Source organism: Sarcophilus harrisii, chromosome 1 (genome assembly GCF_902635505.1).
Source record: "Sarcophilus harrisii chromosome 1, mSarHar1.11, whole genome shotgun sequence".
Taxonomy (NCBI): Eukaryota; Metazoa; Chordata; class Mammalia; order Dasyuromorphia; family Dasyuridae; genus Sarcophilus; species Sarcophilus harrisii.
Window position 1 is genome coordinate 425,586,332 of NC_045426.1, and position 22,501 is coordinate 425,608,832.

Consider the following 22,501-nt stretch of genomic DNA (forward strand, 5'->3'; position numbering starts at 1 on the left):
AGAAAGTAATTTTGGTGAGCTTCAAAAAATGATAATTCTTTTGGACTTCTTTTGCCATACCTTTTACTATTTTTAGCTTACTGAGAATCTTCCCTGTTGGTGATTATGAGAGACACTAAAAATGATGAAACTAAAATTATTTATGGTTTTTGCTTGTTAAATAATGCTCAGACTTGTGTTTGGGAGAGGTGGTTGAAATTATTGACATAAAAGACATTTGGAATTTGTTTGGGGATTTTGATTATTCATGAGATCCCATTTTCCCATTACTATTATAAAACTGAGAGTAACAAAATCTGCATACAAATAGTATTCTGGTGGCCTGGGATAGAGTCTAATTTACTCTTAAAAGCAGAAAGAATCCATTTTGTTATATGAATTTATAATGATTAGACCAAGTTTTCTTTTAGGAAGGGAGTTGAGGGGTCAGTCTTTGCGTGCTTCCGAGTTGACCCAGTTTAAAAATCACCATATATTGTTTCAAACTATTCAATAAACAACTCATTCTGGTATTGCTAGATTTTCTCTAAATCCCAGGAGATAATTAATAGCAGTGCTATGAGGCAATAAAATGCTGGAAAAGAGGTTGAGAAGTGAGATATGAACAGCAATCCAAAAATGAATAATGCAATATTCAATATTTAAATATAAAAGGTATTGCTTCATTAGCAAAAGACTACTGTTAATATTGTCATTAGAGAATACAATGTATTTTGCCATGTGGCTTTCTTGTATTTTTCAAACTTTTGATAGTGTCATATTGAAGATAATTAAAAACTATGAAAGTAGTAGCAGCTAATGTTTATAATTAAAATATAAACATTTTTTTAAAAAATATTTAAGCAAATAGAACTGTTTTAAATTATTTCATCATTTATTTCCCAGGGAAAATTTCCCATCTCCACCCACTTCATTTAACAAATAGAAACACCCTAAAGTTTCTTTATGCTTCAAATAAAGAGGTTTAAAATTATCTTCTATATAAATCATACCCATTGAAATTTAGAGAGACATAATATTCCTATATTTGTAAGAATAAATTTTGTAGCATCAGGAATGTTGTTTGTATTTTAGATTATTTTTCAGAGGACAGGATTTCAGATGGCATGCATTTGTTCATCAGCCTGGTAAGTAGAAGTCATATGGGAAAACAGTGCTTGTTCATTTTCATTTATAGATCTGGATTTTTAAAATAGTGGGGTAAGGCTTGGTGTGATAGAGTAAAAAATCAAAGTATATTTGCACAATGTACTAAAATTTTCAACTTCATTCAGATGCAGAGGAAGCGAAATTAATCACTTTCTCTCTGTGTGTTTGTGTGTATGTGTGAGTTATAAGAGAAAAGTTCTGACTACAAATATTTTCTGAATAATTTGTCATTCATTCTGTTTTTCCTGTCATGGAAAATAGTAGTTATATAAGACAAATATAGCTTTAAAAACCTTGTTTCTAGAATGTTACCTTCCAATACTTTTTTAAAAAAATACTTCCCTTTAAAACATTGTATTATTTTATTCATTTTTTTCTAGTTGTGAAACCCAAGAAAACCAATTTTCTTTCAAAAACATTACTGGATGTCATATAAGCACGAGAAATTTATCAACAGGATCAACAGAGAAGAAATATTATTTGAAAATACACTTTATACTAAAACTTTTTCATTTTTATAATTTTTATTTTAATCAATTATACACATTCATTATATCTAAGAATATGACCATTTACTTTTAAAGAGTAATAACAAGCACTATTTGTTCTTTTCTCTGACTCATAGTAAGGGAGATGAATTCCACAAATGTAATCAAATATTCAATCATTTTGATAATAGAACAAAATGAATCTTTTACTGAAGATCAAATAATAATAAATACCAGGAAAAAATAAGGAAAGAGAGGCCTTAACAATATTTTCAAATTGGAACAGAGCAAGTCCAGTATAAAAATAAAGCAAAACACCTATCAACTGCTGTGACAAATGATTATTTTATTCCTTTGTTTGATAAAACAATGGACTGTGATTTTGGTAGAACTTAATTTTACTTGGGTTTGATTTAATACTTCAGTTATGGACAAATAATACATCCCAAAATCATGAATGATAATAATCACATATAGTACTGCATCATAAAATATTTTATAAAATCCCAAATAACAAATGTATTACTATGTTATATAATTTAATCAATTTAAATCTCTTGACATAACTAAACAGTGAACAGTGAAACATTCCTTCAAAATATGCTTTATTAGCAGACATACAGATTCTCCAATTCCTAGTATTAATACCTGAAATGTGTCCCCCATATATATTAGAGTTAAAATAGGAGAATCAAGATAATTGTAATAAACAAATTTAATATAAATATGTATAATTCACAATAATATAACACTTTAAAAACTGAAATTTTCTTTTTTTCTTATTAATCCCCAGTGAGAAAGGCAATGGAAGTCTTAGTCACTCTGTTTTGTATATAAAGAAATTGAGATTTAGAGAGGTTGTGATGTTTCTGAGGACCCACAAATATATATGAGACAATTGGGCATATTTAAATATATGCTCCCAAACTATAAAATAGAAGAGCCCAACATTTCAGTGTTAAAGTGATGGAAGAAGTATTTGATATAATACATAACTAAAAAAGACTCCACACTACATAATATCCAGCAAGTGAGAGGAATCTTCATGGAATAATATGTTTTGAATTTGGACAGTTCTAAAGGTTGGGAAGTTTTTTAGTTATATTGCATGAATCTGGCCCCTTTCAAATTTGCCCCTCTGTCCCTAGATTTTCTATGTAAAGACAACTTCAACTGAAGTTGGGAGGGAGAAAATAGCACATGAACATACAAGTGCATAGGGAAAGAGTATAAAGAAGGCGATCTTAAGAGGACCCTTAATTTAAACCCATTATTGTATTATTGTATGTGTTCTATGAACACATAGAAAGTGTTTTTTTTTTTCCCCAAGTTTTATAGCATAGGATTAGTAAGAGGAGGAAAGGAAATTATCAAGAATCAAATTATCAATGTGCAAGGACAAACGATTCTGCCAATTTTGGACAGTTCCAAAAATGTTAAATCGCCCATTATATGCTGTGCTAAGTATCTGATTTTCTGATTTATTTACTTTTTTTCTCCTTTCTGTTGCAGATTCCTATGATAATATTACTTCTCTTTCTGCATCTATTGTTCTTCAAATGTCTTCCACTATAATTTGCTCACAAAAGTATATCTTCTTAATACATAATTCTGTTCCTTCTCTCTTTTTATCTGTTGCTTCTAAATATGGTATGTCCTTTCACACTGGGGTTTCCTTCCAACAATGAAATCACAGTTTTGGTAAGAACAAATAAACGAATAAAACAAAACAACAACAACAACAAAAAAAACCTCTTCCAGAGGTAATGTCATTTTCAAATCCTCGAGGGTCATTTCAACAAGTCAATAATATTTAACAGGTTAAATTCACTTCTTTCCATTAGGCACTGTAATTAATTTTTTGGTCAGTATGATGTATATGATTGAAGATTGAGAAATGGAAGGGATCCTGACAATCACCTTGTCAACTCTTTCTTTTTTTTAGATGAAGAAACAGGCTCAGAAAAGTGACTTGTCTATGATTAGACAATTAATAAGCAGAAGCTCCAGGATTCAAACTTCAGATTCTTTGAAGGCAAATTCAGTATTGTTTCCACCATATGTTTCAATTCTCTCACTATAAGTTTTATTACCAATGTATCTCTAGGATGTTGTTCCTTAACAGAGAAAGGGAGAGAGAGAGAGAGAGAGAGAGAGAGAGAGAGAGAGAGAGAGAGAGAAAGGAGAGAAAGGAGAAAATAGATAGACTAGCTAACAGGTAAAAAGAGGAGGAATGTGTGTGTGTGTGTGTGTGTGTGCACACGTGCATGTGTATGTTTGTATTCCTCTTTTTCCTACATCTTAGCTGTTCCTTCTGATTAATAGCTTATTGAGTACATGTACACTATGTTCCCTTCCTTTCCTTTTCAGTACTTGTCATTTATGATGGGTAAGAGCTCAATAAGCATAATATATAAAATATAAATGAAATGGTCCTCAACTTAAGAAATATCTAGGGGAAGCAAAGCTTTGAATATTATCTAGGTTGAGGTAAGATAAATCTCCTCTCGTATCTTAACTGGCTCTAAAATATTCCTGTTTATAGATGATCATATTTGCACAGAAAGATGCACAATGATATCTTTGAATTAAAAGAGCAGAGTACTCTGCTTGAAGAAGTCTCAATTATGGAATTCACACAAAGTCCTTAAGTTTCATACTTTTACAAATTAATGTTATTCAGCCACCTCATTTCATGATTTTGCAGGACAATTTTAGAATACTCATTATAGGGATAATCATAGTAGGGATAATCTAGGAGCTGCCTATAATACAATAATGGGTTTATTATATTAGAATAATTATTAGAATATTTATTATATTATAATTATATATTACATATAATTATTATATATTATATTATATATGCATTATAATATATATTATACATATATAATATAATAATAATAATATAATATATATACTATACTATAATATAATATAATATCAGTATCAATATTAATATCAATAATATAATAATATATGATATATGTTATATATAATATTATATTATAATTATTATATATATTATATTATAATTATATATTAGAATATATTAGAATAATTATTGTAATAATTAGAATTATATTAGAATAATTAGAATAATTATATTACAATAATTAGAATCATTATATTAGAATAATTAGCATTATATTAGAAAAACCTTTGATGAAGAAAGTAGTAAAATGCTGGACTTTCATCACCCTCAACAACTCCTTGAAGGTTTGGATGGATTCAACATAGAACTCTCTGACCAACCCAAAACATTGGAGCAATTACTTGTTGATTGTAGAAACACTTTAAAATATGGAGTTAAAACAGGTAATACATAAAATAGAAAAGTACATTTTCATATTAGATTGTAATTTTTGAAAATAGAGTAATACTATTGTTAAGCTTATTACCAAATGTAAGTTTTTGGGAAATCTGAATAGTATATACATACATACATATATATATATATATATATATATATATATATATATATATATATATAAAGCATATACATGTATGTATGTAATTTTATTTAGCATTGACAGAATATTACTGGGGTACTTGCTTGAAAATATGATTTCATCAATATATTTACTCTTACCTTCATACCAAGCTACTCCACTATAGATCCTTTTAACCTGTATCTTTTTCTCATTTTTATAATCATTATTCATAATTTTTCCTTATTTTATAATGCCTGTACCCAGTATTCTGAGTTTATAAAAATGCATATTAATTCTTTACAAAAACAAGTGAAGTACATGAGTTATATATTTTATGCAAAAACTTAAAATGTGAGATATTTGCAGCATGGAGATTTCCTTCTTAAATATTTGTCACAATTTTTCTATTTCTTGGTAGCTGAATCTTGCTGAGATCCATAGAAGTTAACTAAAAAAGCAGTTAGTAAATATCAGAAATCAGAATTTTATTCAGTTTTTTCTAATTTAAAAAAACTTTTAAAATGCAAAATTAATTTTACATAGAATATTCACATTTATTATTATTATCATTAAATGAATTCATATATTTATATGAAAGGCTCTTCCAAGTCCTTCCGAAACCTTGTCAAGTGTAAAGTGTTATTAAAAAATGTTTAAATAATCTGATTTTTTTCGATGAGCTAGAACTTTGAAAAAAATTAAAATAAGTTTTTATATTCTCACCTTTCAGCCTCTGGCCTCACTCCCTATACTCCTAGCCCTAAATGGGAGGGTTAAAAAAAAGAGAAGCATAAAATCCTTACATTATATTTGTAAAACTGTTACAAGATACAACTTGTGTATAATCAAGTAAAAAAAAAAATTCTCATGTTCTCCATCTCTAAAAATGTGTATTTCATTTTGCATCTTAAGTTTATCCCCTCTCTCTTAGTGAGGGTAGTACTATTTGATTTTAGTTGTCGATTTAATATGAATGATTTTTGTCATGTTTTTCAGTGCATTTTTCTGTAGTCATCCTTGCTTTTTTTCCCCTCTTATTTGTGTTTAATTAAAAAACTTTCCCTCCTCTACAACTTATTTTGTTTCTTAGCTTTTGTTTTTATCTTTCTGCATTTTCACCAGGATTACTTTTCTTTTTCTCTATATTCATTATCTTCTTTTTCTTCTTTCTCTCTCTGTTAATCCTAAATGTTTATTTTTTATTCATACTGTTGATACATTTTTATTTATTATTTTGCTTCTTTGCATATCTCATGGAATTCAAACTTCTAAAATAGCTATGTTCTCTTTTCTAATTTTATACTATTTTTTTAATATTTTTGCCTTCATTCCTTTTTTCCACTTGTGTATCTCAATCTTAGAAATACCAGTTCATGAGAAAGATAATCAAGATAGAAACATTGCTTCATGGTTAAAATCTTCTTGTGTTCCAAATAGTGAAGCCTAAATCTACTCTCTCCCTTCTTCATTATTATTTTCTTTCTCATTTGCCTTGCAATCTTTTCTGTGGATCCAACTTTCAACACTTCTAGATGTCAGTTTCTCCTAAGTGTTCTAATTTTCTTTCTTGGGAGGCAAGATATTATCCATGAAGGCACAATACTCTCAGAAAAATTTTTCCTTCTGTTCATCAACTCTCTGAAATAAAGACCCATTGTAGATCCCTATTTATCATTATAGACTATACTTTTACCCATTACTTGATTATTTAAAATTTCCACTATTCGTTTTCCATTTAGTAGTGCATCCTTTCTTGATTTCACCCATTCTCTTCTTTCCAAGACATTATAGGCATATATTTCCTTTCATAGTTTACAATAGGCTTGATCAGATTAGGCAAGCAGGTAGCAATGGATAGAGTTCTGAGCTGGTCAGAAAAGCCAAAAGTCAAACCCAGGCTTAGATATTTATTATCTCTATGACCTGTGAAAGTCACTTTTCTTGTCTGCCTCAGTTTATTCAATTCTAATATGGAGGAATATAATTATACCCCCTATGCAGGGAGGTTCCTTTCTTTTCACCTCCACAACTGAGTTTCTCAGGCTTCATTCAAGGTCATCAAATCCCATCTTATACATGAAGTATTTCCCATATCCTGAATTGTTATATCTTTCTTTCTCGGATTATCTTTTATTTATATCTTCTATGTGTTTAGTTTTAACATCATTAGATTGCAAAACCATTTAGTTCAGGGACTATTTTTGTCTTTCTTTGTATCCTAACGGTTAGCCTAAATTAGCATTTAATAAATGCTTTGAACTAACTGACTACATTTTAAAACCTTGCTTCTTGATAACATATAAGAAGCCTCTGTTCTGTTGTTTCTTCCCAGGGTACCCTCGCTTTTTTAACCAGCTCTCCAGTGGGCTTGATATGATTGGATTAGCTGGTGAATGGTTGACAGCTACTGAAAATACTAACATGTAAGTAGTCTTTAAACCAAAATCACCAAACAAACTAATTCTTTTGAGACAATATTTTGCTCTGGCCAAAGTAGCCCCCAAATTTGAGAATCTTATCACATGGTGATATTGTGAATCACAGTTGGGATACTTGAGACATCAAAGCCTAGGAAACAGGCCCAAGTCATTTTTATATTGAGGTATCATTAGAGCCAACTTGTAGCTTGGAAATTTTTGCCATGCATATCATGATATTAATCAGCCTTATGCAATACATTCTGACACCTGAGATATTCATGTAAAATCCTTGAGCCAATCAGACACCAAATGTTCAGGGATCAGAACTTCCTGAGCACAAAGTACATCCCCAGAATAATTTAACTTGATCTTCATTACCATAACACCATTGGAAGTAGTAAATCAATTTATCTCCATAACCTGGCAATGCATATTTTAGTATCTAGGACACAAGCAGTCAATGTATGCTTGTTGAATAAATAGAGAATTGTTGAGTGAGTGAGTGAGTGAATATGTAGGAACATGGCAAAAATATAAATCTTTTGTAATTTTGTTATATAATCTATAGTGATGATATATCTTATTTGGCTCTGAAAGTCATCATCACTGTGATTCTCCAAAAAGTTCAGGATAATTTTCCACTTAAAGAAAAACGAGGAATAAATAATGCTTTATGAATATATATACATATATATATGTCTATATATGCACATATACACCTACACACATATGACAGGTGCTACACATAGACAATGAAATGGGTCAGGAATAAAATAAAATGGATTGCCTTTGGGAAATTTTAAGGTATATTAATGGCTTCTCACTTCTCCCTGAAATGAAAATCAATCTTTGTAAAATAAATATTCCTTTGGTGTATGGCTTTATGTCATAGAATATAATAGGCTCCAACCATTTAATATTAAAGGTTATCCAAGAGGCAATGGAGGGGTTCATGATACAAGTGAGTATACTATAGTATTATTATAAAAGAAATGCACAAGAGAATCAGTATGAAAGGCATCAACAGAGAGATATATGTCTAGGGGGATAAAGGCCACTTATATAACAAAAGCAAAGAAAAACCAATAGAAAGACTGAAAGCTTTACTAGTAGGTACATAAAATTAAGAGGCCTAGAGGAATACTCTATAATAATATATAAACTTCTTCTGGAATATAAGAGAACATGGGCAGAAATCACATGCAATGAAAAGGAAGGGATGAGTTGTGACTTGCATTGCTAGAAAGAATATACTCAGGGATGAAATTACCACTCTCTCTATATATATACAAGCATGCAGCAATCCCAACAATGAGGTTGCACCAAAAACAATTAACAAAGAGGAGCAATAGATAAGTTGAAGTTTTTCTTAATTTGTTCTCTTAATTTGTAGAAGAGGTAGTCAGGAACAGTGCTTAGAGAGAGACCTGGTCTTTAAACCACAAAAACATGGATTCAAGTTTTATCTGTGACACTTACTGGCCATGTGATCTTGTATAAGTCACTTAACTTCTCATTGCTCTAGGTAGTCTTAAAGACAAAAAGTTTCAGAGAAGATATCTATCTGAGATGGTAGAGGGATTTTCATTACCTAGGTTATATAACCAATAAAATTCTGAAGACCTCAGTTTGCAGTGGATCTCAGACTTTTAATAGCTTTGTAATCTTAGGCAAATCACTTAATCTGTTTACTTCATTTTCCTCAGGGGGATAATAGCATGTACCACCCAAGGTTGTTGTGAGAATCAAAGGAGTTATTTGAATGTGCTTAGCACTTAGTATGCCCTCCCTCTTTCTTTCTTCCTTCTTTCTTTTTTTCTCTCTCCTTTTTTCCTCCCTCCCTCCCTTCCTCTTTGTAATATATTGCTTTAATTTTCTTTGTAGTGTTTATATATATATATATATATATACACACACATATATATATGCACACACACATTTACATATATATGGATGTATGTATACCGACACACATACATATACATATATGGGTATGTATTTATGTATATAACCAAATGGTAAAGCTCCCAGGTTATAGATAAAATATTGCTAGAAGTCAGAAAAAAGCAATTCAAATCTCATGGAGAATGAGGCAGGAAAACAGCCTTCTACATTAAAAGATCAAGGGAGTTGGAATATGATGTTGTAGAAAGCAAAGTAGCTAGGAGTATGTTTCAAATATGAATCAAAAATCATTTCAAAAATAACTTTAGTATTCTTTAGAGAACTTTATCTTTAGTTTACTTTTTTTGTTGTTTTTACACTTCTTAGTTTAGGTATGAGCACCATATTTGTTCCATAAGAGGGAATTTGGTATGATTTATTTGCCTATTTTTCTACACTGTTTGCATAGTTTTGCAATTAATTATTCTATAGATATTTAGTAGAGTTCACTTGTGATTCCATTTTCTCCTAATGCTTTTTTTCTTAGAAAAGTGATTTATGGCCTGTTCAATTACTTTTTTCTAAGATAGGGTTATTGAAGCATTCTATTACCTCTTCTGTGCATCTGAGCATTTTATATTTTTGGAAATATTCATCCATTTTTCTTAGATTGTTAGAATTATTGGCAAGTTTAGCAAATTAAGTGCTTTAATTTCTTTTCATTGGTACTAAATTCATCCTTTTCATTTTTGATGCTCATAATTTGAGTCAATAAATCTCCTTAGATCATACCACCTTCAAAGAATTGAAAACTTACAGACCTCCAGAACAAGATCTGAAACCAGGAGCACAAATAACTGAAATTTGGAATAATGCTCCTTCCACCATGATAGTGGAGCCCAACTTTAACATCAAATTAAAAGTCAAGAAATAGATTTGAAAAATAAGTAAATGACTAAAAAAGAATTAGAACGAAGAAAGTTACTATGGTATCATTAAAGATTAAGACACAAATTAAAAAAAAAAAGACCAAAACAAAATAAAAATAGTCATAACAAAGAAAAAAAAAATCCAGATTAGACAAAAGTCCAAAAAATTCCAAGAGGAACTCAAAAAGTATTTTAAAAATCAAAAGACAGGGGAAATTGACTTCTGGGAACTAAGATGGCAGAATAAACATTAAATCACTGTATATCTTCCATATTCACCTCTGAACACTTTCTAGCTGTGTAACCCTGGCCAAGTCACTTAATTCCAATTCCAATTTTCAGGGGAAAAAGAAAGAATATAGATATGGATGTTATATTATTTGATGTATATCTGTTCAGTATTGATATTACTAAATTGCACATGGTATCTTTTAGGATAATGTAGTTTTTCTGTGTATCTCTTTCAATTAGGTTTATTATTCCTTTTGTTTTGTCTGAGAATCTGATTACAACCCCTGTGGGGTTTTTTCTTGTTCAGTCAAGGATAACAAATTTCACTTCAGTCACTTATTTTTACTTTGCTGTCTCTGCCTGTGTTCTTATCTGTAAACAGGCATAAGAACTCTTCACCTTGAAGTTTTGATCAGGCCCCTGTGACCAGAATCTAGACATAAGTGATGGCTTTTCTAGGATTGTAACCTGAAAGTCCATTTGGTCAATGTGAGAGTTATATACCCAGTAGCAGCAAAAGATCTCATGTAATCTCATTTTTTTCAATTCTCTGAGAGCTCTTAAAGCTGCTGTCTCTGATGGCAGCTGCCTGCAAGGCCGGCTGCTGGCTTGCTGGGGTGAGCCATGCTGCTTTGTGCTACAGTTTTGACCACCATCCCAGTGAGAAAGATCTTTCTTGATGAACTAAAATACTTCAGTTCCAAAATTTGTTTCATCCTGATTTTATGCTCATTCTGACAATTCAAAATGTGATTTGAGGTGATATTTAAAATCTGTTTGGAGGAGAATTTGGCAAAGTTCAAATGAGTCCCTTCTTTTTCTATACCATCTTGGCTTTGCTTCTATTAGGATGCTTCTGACTGAAGAAATACACCTCTATGGGTAGAGTGTTTTGGAGGCCACTAAGATTTGTCTTCAGAAATTTCTTCTTTTTGTCTTAATGTTGTTTCTATAAAAATCAAAGTAGGATCTCCTGTGCTTTTATAATGAGTCACCTTTTATAATGAGTGGCCTGATATGCTTAATGTTTTTCCTTCTCTATTGGAATATAAAAATAACTTAAATCATAAATCTGTTCATTTGTTTCCTCTGCCAAGAACTTTATCTAGTGCTTTATCTTTACATATTTATAGAAAAAGATCATTCACTTCAATTATAAGTTTATTGTTGTTCAGTCATTTTAATCTTGTCTTCTTAACTGTATTTGGGGTTTTCTTGGCAAAGATACTATCTACTCCCTTCTCTAGCTCATCTTATGGATAAGGAAACTCAGGAAAATAGGCTTAAGTGAATTGCCCAAGGTCACAAAGCTAGTAAGTGTCTAAAGTCAGAGTTAAACTCAGGAAGATGATTCTTCCTTACTTCAGGTCCAGGGAACTCTCTCCACTGCAGCACTTAGTTGCCTGTTATGATACAGATTTGCAGAAATTTTGCTTCCTTATCAGCTAATATAATGTGAAAAAGAAGGATATAAAGGCCAGATGATGTAATTGATGAAATTCTGTGCTTGGAATTAGGAATATTGAGTTCAGTTCTTGACTCAGATAATTACTAGCTTTGATCATGTTACTAAAATTCAGACAGCATTTTCATCTCTAAAATGGGAATAATAATAAAATCTACTTAGGATTGTTCTGAAGATGAAATAAAATAGCATATATAAAAAGCTTTGCAAAATATAAAGGTTATTAATTTTAATGCTGAATTTATTTTCACTGTGAATTTACTTTACTACATCCTTTTGCAAAATAAAACTTTAATAATCAGAAAATTGATCTCCTGACTCATGGGTTTTGTTTCCAAGCTGTTTTGAAGCAAATCATAGTTTTATACAACAGTGCCTTTGGCAATTAGGGAATAGTAGGTGATGAGTTAAACAAAAATGAAAGTAATCTCTGTCAATCAGAAATATGGAGGAAATGCCCTATAGACATGAATCTTAAAAGTCAAACTCAAACAACTGAGCTAGATAATCAGTTAATATATTTTCCCACAAAAATTCTCTTTCATTTAAATATTATTAATGCCTTTGAAAAGCTTATTTTTCTACTTTACATTTCATAAACACTTAAGAAGTAGGACTAAAACTATTATAAATTCAAAAATTATGATTTAAAATCAACTAGATTCATATCTATTGCTTGTTTTTTGTTTTTGTTTTTTTTTTCTCTCTTTTAAGAGGCAATGCAGTGTTATGGAAATGACATTGAACTTAGCTTGAGAAGCCCTGGTTTTGGATTTTCTTTTTGCTACTCATTCTGTGCCAGGAGGCAACTGAACAACACTATTTTAATCTTCATTTCCTTATCCATAAAAGGGAAAAATGATAGTGCCTATTGAACTTACCTCATATAGCTGTCATGAGCTTCAAATGGGATGGTGTATTAAAATACTTTGTAAATCTTATAGTACCCTATAAACAAGGCACTATTACTACTTTGTCCTTACTAATTTTGTTGTTTCTCCTAAGTTTATTTTAAATGTCTTTTTAAGACAATAGAAGCATCTTTAGATAGAGGCATAAGAAATTTGGCAGGACTAATTCTGTAATTATACTCATAATTCTGCTTTATGAAGCATAATTGATAATTTAGAGAATTACAGTTCTTCAAACCAACAATTTTCCTTAAACATATAGTGGGGGGAAAAAAGGAGATAGATTATTGGGTTATGCAGCAGTGAAAGGACTTTTACCTTTATTTAAAGATATCTTCCCAGTTTCTTTTTGAATATAGAAAAGATAAAATGTGACAATATTATAATTATCATTATTATCATCTTTCAAATGTATTATTATGTAATTTTGCATAGCCAATATAGAAGATATGTGGTATAGTGTAAATAACAGTAGACTTAGACATAGATTCAAGTCCTCTCTCAGATACTTATTGAATGTCTCACTTCAGGTAAGTCAGATTTGGACACAGTTTCCTCACACATAAAATGTGATTCAAAATTGGACTAACTTTACATATTGTGGTTAAGAGATTAATATAATTTATGTAAAATATCTTATAAATATTTAAATCCTATGTAAATATTACTCATTACTACAGATAATATTTATTTTATGTATGTATAAATTATAATGCAATCAACAATTTAATTTATATTATATACAGGTTTACATATGAAATATCCCCTGTATTTATTGTAATGAAAATGATACTTCTCAAGAAAATGCATGAAATAATTGGCTGGGGAGAAACAGAAGCTGATGGAATATTTTCTCCTGGTAAGCAGAATATTTAAAGACCAATTTAAAGCATGTAACGAAATATAAAAAAGAATGACTTGATATTTATTTTTAAAGGAAAATTTAGGCCCATCTTTCTTTTAATAGTAATGATGCTAATTATTTATTTCACTTGGATTTTTTTTTCTCCCCACTTTTGTTCTTTTTCTTTATACTGGAAAAAACTTAAAAAAGCATAATTAAGTTGTATTGATTGTAATGTATTGGTTGATTTTTGCTGATTTTTCTCCCCTTATTTAAAATAATAAATATTTACCAAAAGAATGTCTATTTAGAAGCAAAGAAAGGGAAAGATACAAGGGAAATATTAGGCAATGGAAAACGATAATAAAAATTACTTTAAGTTGGATACTTAGCTGTTCTAAATATATTCAAACATTTGGGTTTGAATTCTGATATTCCACAAAAACAGCTATAAATCTCTGATCCTACTTAAAATCCTATAAATTTTGACAGATGATCTCTTGATCATCTCAGATATGGTAGTGAAGAGCTGTAAAACTAAAAATAGAAAAAATTACTAGATTTTTCACATACAAAGAAAGGATAGATTCTGAGAATTATCACACAGTAAAATTTTCATTAATTTTAGAGTTGATTATTGCACTAATGACTTTGAGCACTTAAACAAGTAAAGAAGATGTGTCAACTAAAGAAGTATGTGTCAAGTTAAAATAAGTTATACCAAATTAATTTAATTTCCTATTTTTATTACAATTGCTAGACTGGTAGGTCTGGTCATTTGTAGAACCAGAATGTTTTCATTTCAGGAAACATCATGCGTTAAATACTTGACTAAAATTCATTCATCCTAGGTTTCAGTGTATTTTTTATTTTAGCTTTGCTCTTTGAAGATTTTATTTAGCATACCTATGTTTCAATATACTTATCTGCACAATAACAGTATTAGGCTAAATGATTACCAAACATTTTTCCAATTCTAATAGCCTAGGAGACTATATGGACCTCCAATTTCAAGTCTATTATAATATTTTCACATTATATATATATTCACACATATACATACATAAATTTTTTTCAATGGCAGTTTCAGGTCATATGTTTTATGGAGGAGATTCCTATTTGGGCACCAGTTAGAAGAGATGGATTCAAATCTTCTCCAATAAATGATCCCATGAATATGGTTGGCATTTTAAAAAAATTACATTCCCCTCATAAGACTTTGTGTTTTATTTTATTTTTGCTTCATTCTAGAAAAAGAACTTCAAAAAATAAGTAACATTATTAACCCTTTCTCTTAATATTATGAGAATATTTTCAAAATATAGCAATGGCAATTTAATTTTAATTGGGTGAATTTCTGAATTTCATGTTATTATCTTCATTCTAATTTGTTAAAAATTGAATAATTATTGTCCCCTTTCTCTCTTTTCCATAGGTGGGAGTATATCAAATCTCTATAGCATATTGGTAGCTCGTTATAAAATGTTTCCGGAGATTAAAACCAAAGGCATGGCTGTACTTCTACAGATTGTATTATTTGTTTCTGAACACGTAAGTAAAGATTTAAGTGAATAAACAATCCTAAACTTTATAAGTTAAAAATAATATGCTCTGAGTTACACACCAGCCCCAGCAACCTTCATTGCATCTCCTTCACCCTGAGAGACTTCTAGCTCAATATGGGGGAGTCTAGACTGCATCCCCTCCCTTTCACCCATGAGGTCAAGGCCGAGTGGACCTGGTGCTTACCTCAAGCCCTCTCTATCCCTGGCATGGAGTACCACTTGGGCCAGTCTCCAGCCTGTCAAAGTTTGGGTGCTGGAAACCTAGGCTTGTGGACGGCCTGGATTATCAAGATACCAGTAGCAGCTGATTACCTGGATTACAAGGATTAGGGTTCATGGAAATTCCAGGTGTAATAGATGGGAGGAGAGAGCTAAGTCCTTTCCTTCTCCATGCTAAACTAAGATTCCTCCTTTCTGAACAGGAAATTGTGGAATTTTAAAAAGTGAAAATTATCAAATTTGAATTCAGAATCCTGATTGCCCATTTGCCACCTTTGTAACTTTAAACAATTATCTTCTTTCTAGGTTTCTTTGTAATTTTTTTTGAGGGGAAGGGATGACCTTCAAAGTCATTGCTAACAACTTATAATGGAAGAAAAAGGCCTGTTTGGTTTGGCAGGAGATAAGGATCTCAGTTTTAACTCTGGATTCAGTGGGATCTCAGACATTCTACCATGCCACAATTTAGAATAATAAAAATTCAAAAATAAAGGTGTCTGTCTTCCAAAAGACTTAAATGATCAGCTAAATCTCCCCCAGCCAAGTAGGAAAGGACTTGATTTTTTTAGAACATTTGACAAGCTGCCTCTCCTCAGTGATGCAATGAAGAAATGTTGTTTTGGGGGTCAATAGTCCTGTGCAAATTCAGGAATCCAGACTATGCCACTGAAAACAATATGACCATGGGCAAAGACCCAAATCCTTCCATTTCAGAAATGGCAAAACTATATGAAAAATTCTCAGAAAAAAACAAACCTGTAAAGACTCTAGCTATATGGAATCTTTCAAAGAAATCTTTCCAACCTGCAAAAAGTCCCACAAAAACTCACTTCCAACTTCATGGTCTAGCTTAGATGTGGGCAGCCTTAACATGAAAATTTCATCTACTTTGGCCTCCAAAGGAACTGGACATAGTCCAAGAACTGGTTGGGGTCAGTTTAAGGCCAGCTCCATCCAACAGGTTATACTCCAAACCAGGTGGGGCCCACAGACCCTGGAGAAATAGTCGATAAACATTAAGGAAGTCCAGCATTAATTGCTTGGCTAAATTTTAGCTTCACACAGCTAGTCTGATTTGAATTTGTCTTTCTGATTCCAGGGCCAGTGTTTTATCTACTGAAACACCCAGCTGTGCTTGTTTTTAAAAACATGGGGAAAAGTCCTGGTAATGCTAGGTGGGCTTGGAATAGTAGGAGATCCTTGCAGGGATATGGAGTCACACTCTGGCTTCATTCCACATTGTTATGACTGGGGGAACCTGTTTGGGTATTGTCTGCCAAGTTCATATTTCAGTCATAACTGAATTGATTTCCTTTTGCTTAGGTGGGTCTGCAAGTACATTATGGGATTGGAACGAGTGAAATGGAGAAATTGGTGTTTAGTAACAAGAGTCCTAGGCTGATCACAGATCTGGACCATTACTGTTCATCTTAACTCTGCCTTTAACTATGACCAGACAAGGACTTCAGTTTTTCTGTGCAATGGGCAGGTTTGAACAGGATGGTATCTGACAGTATTTATTAAGCATCTACATCTGTTAAGTTGGTTGGTTCAGTGGATAGAGTGCTGGGCCTGTAGTCAGAAAGACTCATTTTTCTGAATTAAAATTTAGCCTCAGACACTTACCTATGTGACTGGGGTAAATCTGTAGGACTGGGAACCTGGATTTCAGCCCTGTGGACTGCCTTGATTTTCAAGACCTCAGTAGAATCTGGAAACTCAGTTTTTTTCCCAACAACTTATTACCTTGATTACAAGGATACAAATAGGGCGAACTCTGTTTGCCTCAATTTCCTCATCTGTAAAATAAGCTAGAGAAGGAAATGCAAAATATCTTTGCCAAGAAAACCTAAATGGGGTCATAAAGAGTCAAAAATAATTGAAAAAATGATGTGCCAGGCCCCAGGATGATAGCTAAGGATACAAAGTCCTGTCCTCACAGTCTAACTGGGGATACAATATGGAAACCACAAATTACAAACAAATTATAGGATTAATATTTAATCCTCAGTAGAGGTGCTATAAAAAGGATTAAGAAAGTCTTCTTGTAGAAAGCAAGATTTTAGTATTCCCAAAAGAAGCCATGAGATAGAGGCAAGAGATATAGGAGGAATGGATCTTTAAAAAAAAAATCTAGGAGACCAGTGTGGGAAACTATAAAACACTAGACGAGGCTAGGAGGTTGGATCATTGAAACTCAAAAAGACATGTTTCCATGATGCATGGAGCCTTTGAGTAGCTTTAACTGAAACCTGTTTAGTCAACTGAAATTAGGTTGCAGCAGAACTCAAAGTTTCCTTCCAGCTTATATTCCCAGGAGTGTAAATGGATCCCTTGGATGTATGTATCATTTATGTAAGGGGTGGTGGTATATTTCCAGTTAATTGTGAAAGAAAGTCAGTAAGATCTCACCTCTTTCCAAATTAGCCCTTCTCATGGACCTTTTCTTGGGCATTTTAGGGAGTCCTGACTTGAGAGCATGTCCTCAACTATTCCTTTCCAGAGCTTCACTCTTCTTCACTAAATCTCATCCCTAATATTCTGACTACTTAGATAATTTTTGAGTTATTATATAATAAGAGAATCTTTCCTTCCCTTAATTTTATCCATTTCAACAAAAATTGCAAAAAAAGAAAGGAAGGAAGGAAGGAAGAAAGAAAGAAAGAAGGAAGGAAGGAAAGAAAGAAAGAAGGAAGGAAGGAAGAAAAGAAGAAAGGAAGGAAGGAAGGAAGGAAGGAAGGAAGGAAGGAAGGAAGGAAGGAAGAAAGGAAGGAAGGAAGAAGGAAGAAAGGAAGGAAGGAAGGAAGGAAGGAGGGAGGGAGGGAAAGAAAGAAGGAAGGAAGGAAGGATAGAAGGAAGGAAGGAAGGAAAGAAGGAAGGAAGGAAAGAAGGAAGGAAAGAAGGAAGGAAGGAAGAGAAAGAAGGAAGGAAGGAAAGAAAAGACCCTAAAAAGACAGAAATGTTACTCCATGTAGCAGGCAGATTCATATTGTTTTTCCCCTGGGACAAGATCTATGTGGCTATATTATAATTGGTACTCTGAAGATGGCTGATATAAATAATTCAATATGTAAAACCTCTATTTTAACACATTACAAAAATAGGAAAATTGATAAAAAGATATAATATTCCCTTTATCTGAAAAATAGAAGTTTTCAGAATCTTTAAAGCAAGCACATTTTGTCTCTTTTTTAATGAAGTAACAAATGTGGGGTGAGAGGATCAAAGTTTCTGATTTTGGGACAAAGATGTTTGTTAGAAAGAAAAACTTTGATTGAAGAATTGGTTTGTAAAAAAGTAGTGTATTCCAAAAATACTATTGCAATTTTAAAAAATACTTAAGTCCTCTATTACTTTTGGGACATTGGGTGTGGATGTTTTTTCATGGAGATATGTTATGCTAAACTGTACTATGCTATGCTATGCGATGCCGTAATTAACTTTATTGTTCAGTCATTTCATTTGTATCTGTCTCTCTGTGACTTTATTTTTTAATTTTGTTTTGTTTTGTTTGTTGTCAAAGATACTGGAACACCATTTCTTTTTATAACCTGTTTTATAGATGAAACAAGTGAGGCAAACAGGGTTAGATGATTTGACCAGGTTCACAAAGCTAAATATCTGAGGTCATATTTAAATTTAGGAAGAAGAGTATTCCTAACTCCAAACTCAGTAATTTATCTGCTATACCACATAGCTTCAAAATATGTCAAATATAATAAAATATATATTTAAAATAAATATACACCTATATCTCCTGAGTGCACAATATTGCTTTTACTTTCTACTTTTGTTTTCTTTCATTATTTTTTAAATAAGTGAAATCTTGTAATTGACCTGGTTTACTCTGCCTCTCTACTGCCAAGTCATGTAAAATCAATTACCTTCCAATTGCTAATTTTCAAGTTCAACTTAAACATTGTGTTTCCTTTGGGAGATGCAATTTGTACAATCATCTTAATTTACACATGTTGTATGCAACTGCTCTATTTAATTTATTTGCCCCAAATGGTTAATATTCTGTGTTATCCTTCCATCTAGATGCAAATTTAGCACCAAGTGTACAATGTAACAATGTTAAGTAAATGAGAATTCTATTACTCTAATTATACATTTCTTGGTATTTAATTATGGTACAAGAACAATTTTTATTTTATTTTATTTTATTCTTTCTCTTTATAGCATGGGATGAAAAGGATTTTCCAACCTTTGGGAAATACTATGTTAGTACAATAAATCTTGTGCTAACAATTAAAATAGCACTTAGGCTAGTAGGTTTTCAAAATAACCTATCACTACCATCTTGGAGACATTCATGAGATGATAGCATGTGCTAGTGCTAGACAGAATGTAGAGTGGGAGTTTGAAGATCTAAGTTGTAGTATTGACTCTGTTACTATTTATTTTACTTTAAATTGGTCACTTATATTCATTCTTTTATGTATATGAGGAGAAATTGGGAAAGATGTTAGGGGGGGATCCAAGTTTTTTGGCATGGACATTTCAGAGGTGGATGGATATGCATGAGAGAACATAGGATAGTGTCATCATCTTAACCACAGGGTCAGTGATGAAGATATGAAAATAGAGACCACCAATGTAAATAGAGAAAATATCCATAATCCTGGAAAAGTATCTTCTTAAATAATAAATATAATATTGTGTTATAACAAATAAATTAAATATTACACATTAATATAACTAAATACGTGTTATCAATTCATGTTACATATATTCGTATGTTTGTATGTATAATTTATATGAATATATATAAAGCTGCATGCATGGATATGTTCAAACCTGTGAGATCATCAGTACAGGTGATGAGCTTCCTTCACAGTTGATAATCTGCTCAAAAACTGTCAATGTTAAGGATTGTTCAGGGAGAAGAAAGGTTAAATGGATTTGGGGAGAGGGTGGTCAGATAACCAGTATGTGTCATAGGAAAGTCTTGAAATGAGATCTTCATGGCTTCAAAGCACTTTTCTATTCATGAAACTATTCTTTCTCTCTCTCTCTGCATTTCTTTTTTCTCTGTTTAAATGTCTCTTCCTATGTCTTTCCCTCCCCTCCTCATATGGTTCTTGGAGGAGTAGACAAAGCAATAAAGAAGTATAAGATACCATTCTTGTTCTAAAAGAAACAAATATCTAAATCCTTTCTTGACTCTGCCTATCCTTTATATATCAATATATCTCTATCCTTTTTTTCAAGAGTTATTATTCCATAAAGAGAACAGCAGCAATACTTGGCATTGGGACTGATAATGTGATTCTGGTAAAATGTGATGAAAGGTAAGATTTAGCTCTCTTCTTATAAATCTATAATTAACCTAACATCTGAGATATTATTATGGTTTAATTTCATTCATGGTTCTTAGGAATACATCTAGTTCAAAGCAATTTAGGATTTCTGAGCATTCTCAGCATCACTGAGCATTTTTTCTTTCCCCTTTGCCTTCAAAGATATGTTTTCTCTATAATTAAGAAAAATATTTCACTAAATTCTATCATTCGTTCTAGCTATTGTCCTATATTTCACTTATCTTTTTCAAATCCTTGAAAAATCTGCTGAATTCACTGTTATCAAACTACTTTCTGACCAATGTTATCAAAATGCTTTCTAACCTTACTACTAGAAAATGTTCTCTCCAAGGTTTCCAGTGTCATCTTAATTGTCAAATCTGACAGTCTTTTCCCTGTCTTAATCCTTTGAGACTATTGATGACATTATCCTCTTGGATACTCTCTCTTCTTTGGATTTTCTTTTTATTGTTTATTTATCTCTTGCCTATCTTATTGCATCTTCTCAATTCCATTTACTGGTTCTTTATCCACTTCACATTCCCAAATTTTGGAGGTTTGTCAAGATTTTGATCTAAGGCCTCTCCTCCCCTTCTTCCCTTTCTTCTTCCTCCACCATTTTCTCTTCTCTCTCTCTCTCTCTCTCTCTCTCTCTCTCTCTCTCTCTCTCTAAATTCCATTAGTTAAATATCATCTTTATGTTTGCATGTGTGTATGTATATGTATATATATATATATTTATATACATATTATGTATGTATGTATATATGTATATGCCAACTAGTTGTTCTCTACACATTTCCTACTGGATTTCCTGGGGATAGCCTAACTAATCTAAAACTAGACTCATTTCCTTTTGCCTAAACACTGTTATTCAGTATTCTAGTTCATACTATCACACTATTGCCAGAGTAATTTTCCATAGAGGTTTGATCAATTGGAAATCAAATGTTTATATATCAAATGACTCTATAACCTTAAAGCACTATATATTTATAGAATGACAATGTTGCTATTGAATATGATTATCAATGCATTATCATGATTACTTTGAATAGACAAGACACTGCTAAGTTCAGTGGGAGATAGAAATGAGCTATATTAGAAGATGTTATAAGAAGAAGGTTTTAAGAAGTTTTAAGAAGAAAGCATCATGTTGGGAAAATGAGACTTAAATCATTTTCAAGTCAATAATAAAAGACATAATAAGTTTAATGCAACAAATAGGAAATGTTTTGTCTTCCAAATTCTGAAGAACCTACAGGCTCATGGTCAAGAATATGTCTCTTTAATTTTATATGGAATCCTTAACAACATACTAAAAATATTACTGTTCTTTCTTGTTTTAATCTTTTTTTTCTTTTTTTATTATAGCTTTTTATTTACAAAACATATGTATGCAATTTTTCAACATTGAAACTTTGAATTCCTTGCAAAACTTTCAGTTCCAATTTTTCCTCTCCTCCCCCCAACCCCTCCCCTAGAAGGCAAGTAGTTCAATACATGTTAAATATGTTAAAATATATGTCAAATCCACTATATGTATACATATTTATAGTTATCTTGCTGCACAAGAAAAATTGGATCTAGATAGAAAGAAAAAATCTGATAAGAAAAACATAAATGCAAGCAAACAATAAAAAAGAGTTAAAATGC

The 22,501-nt window shown here is 31.5% G+C and overlaps 1 pseudogene; it reads left to right on the top strand.

Annotated features, from left to right (window-relative positions):
• Positions 1 to 1,106: 1,106 nt before the first annotated feature.
• Positions 1,107 to 22,501, top strand: part of LOC100919135 — a 55,944-nt pseudogene continuing 34,549 nt past the window's right edge.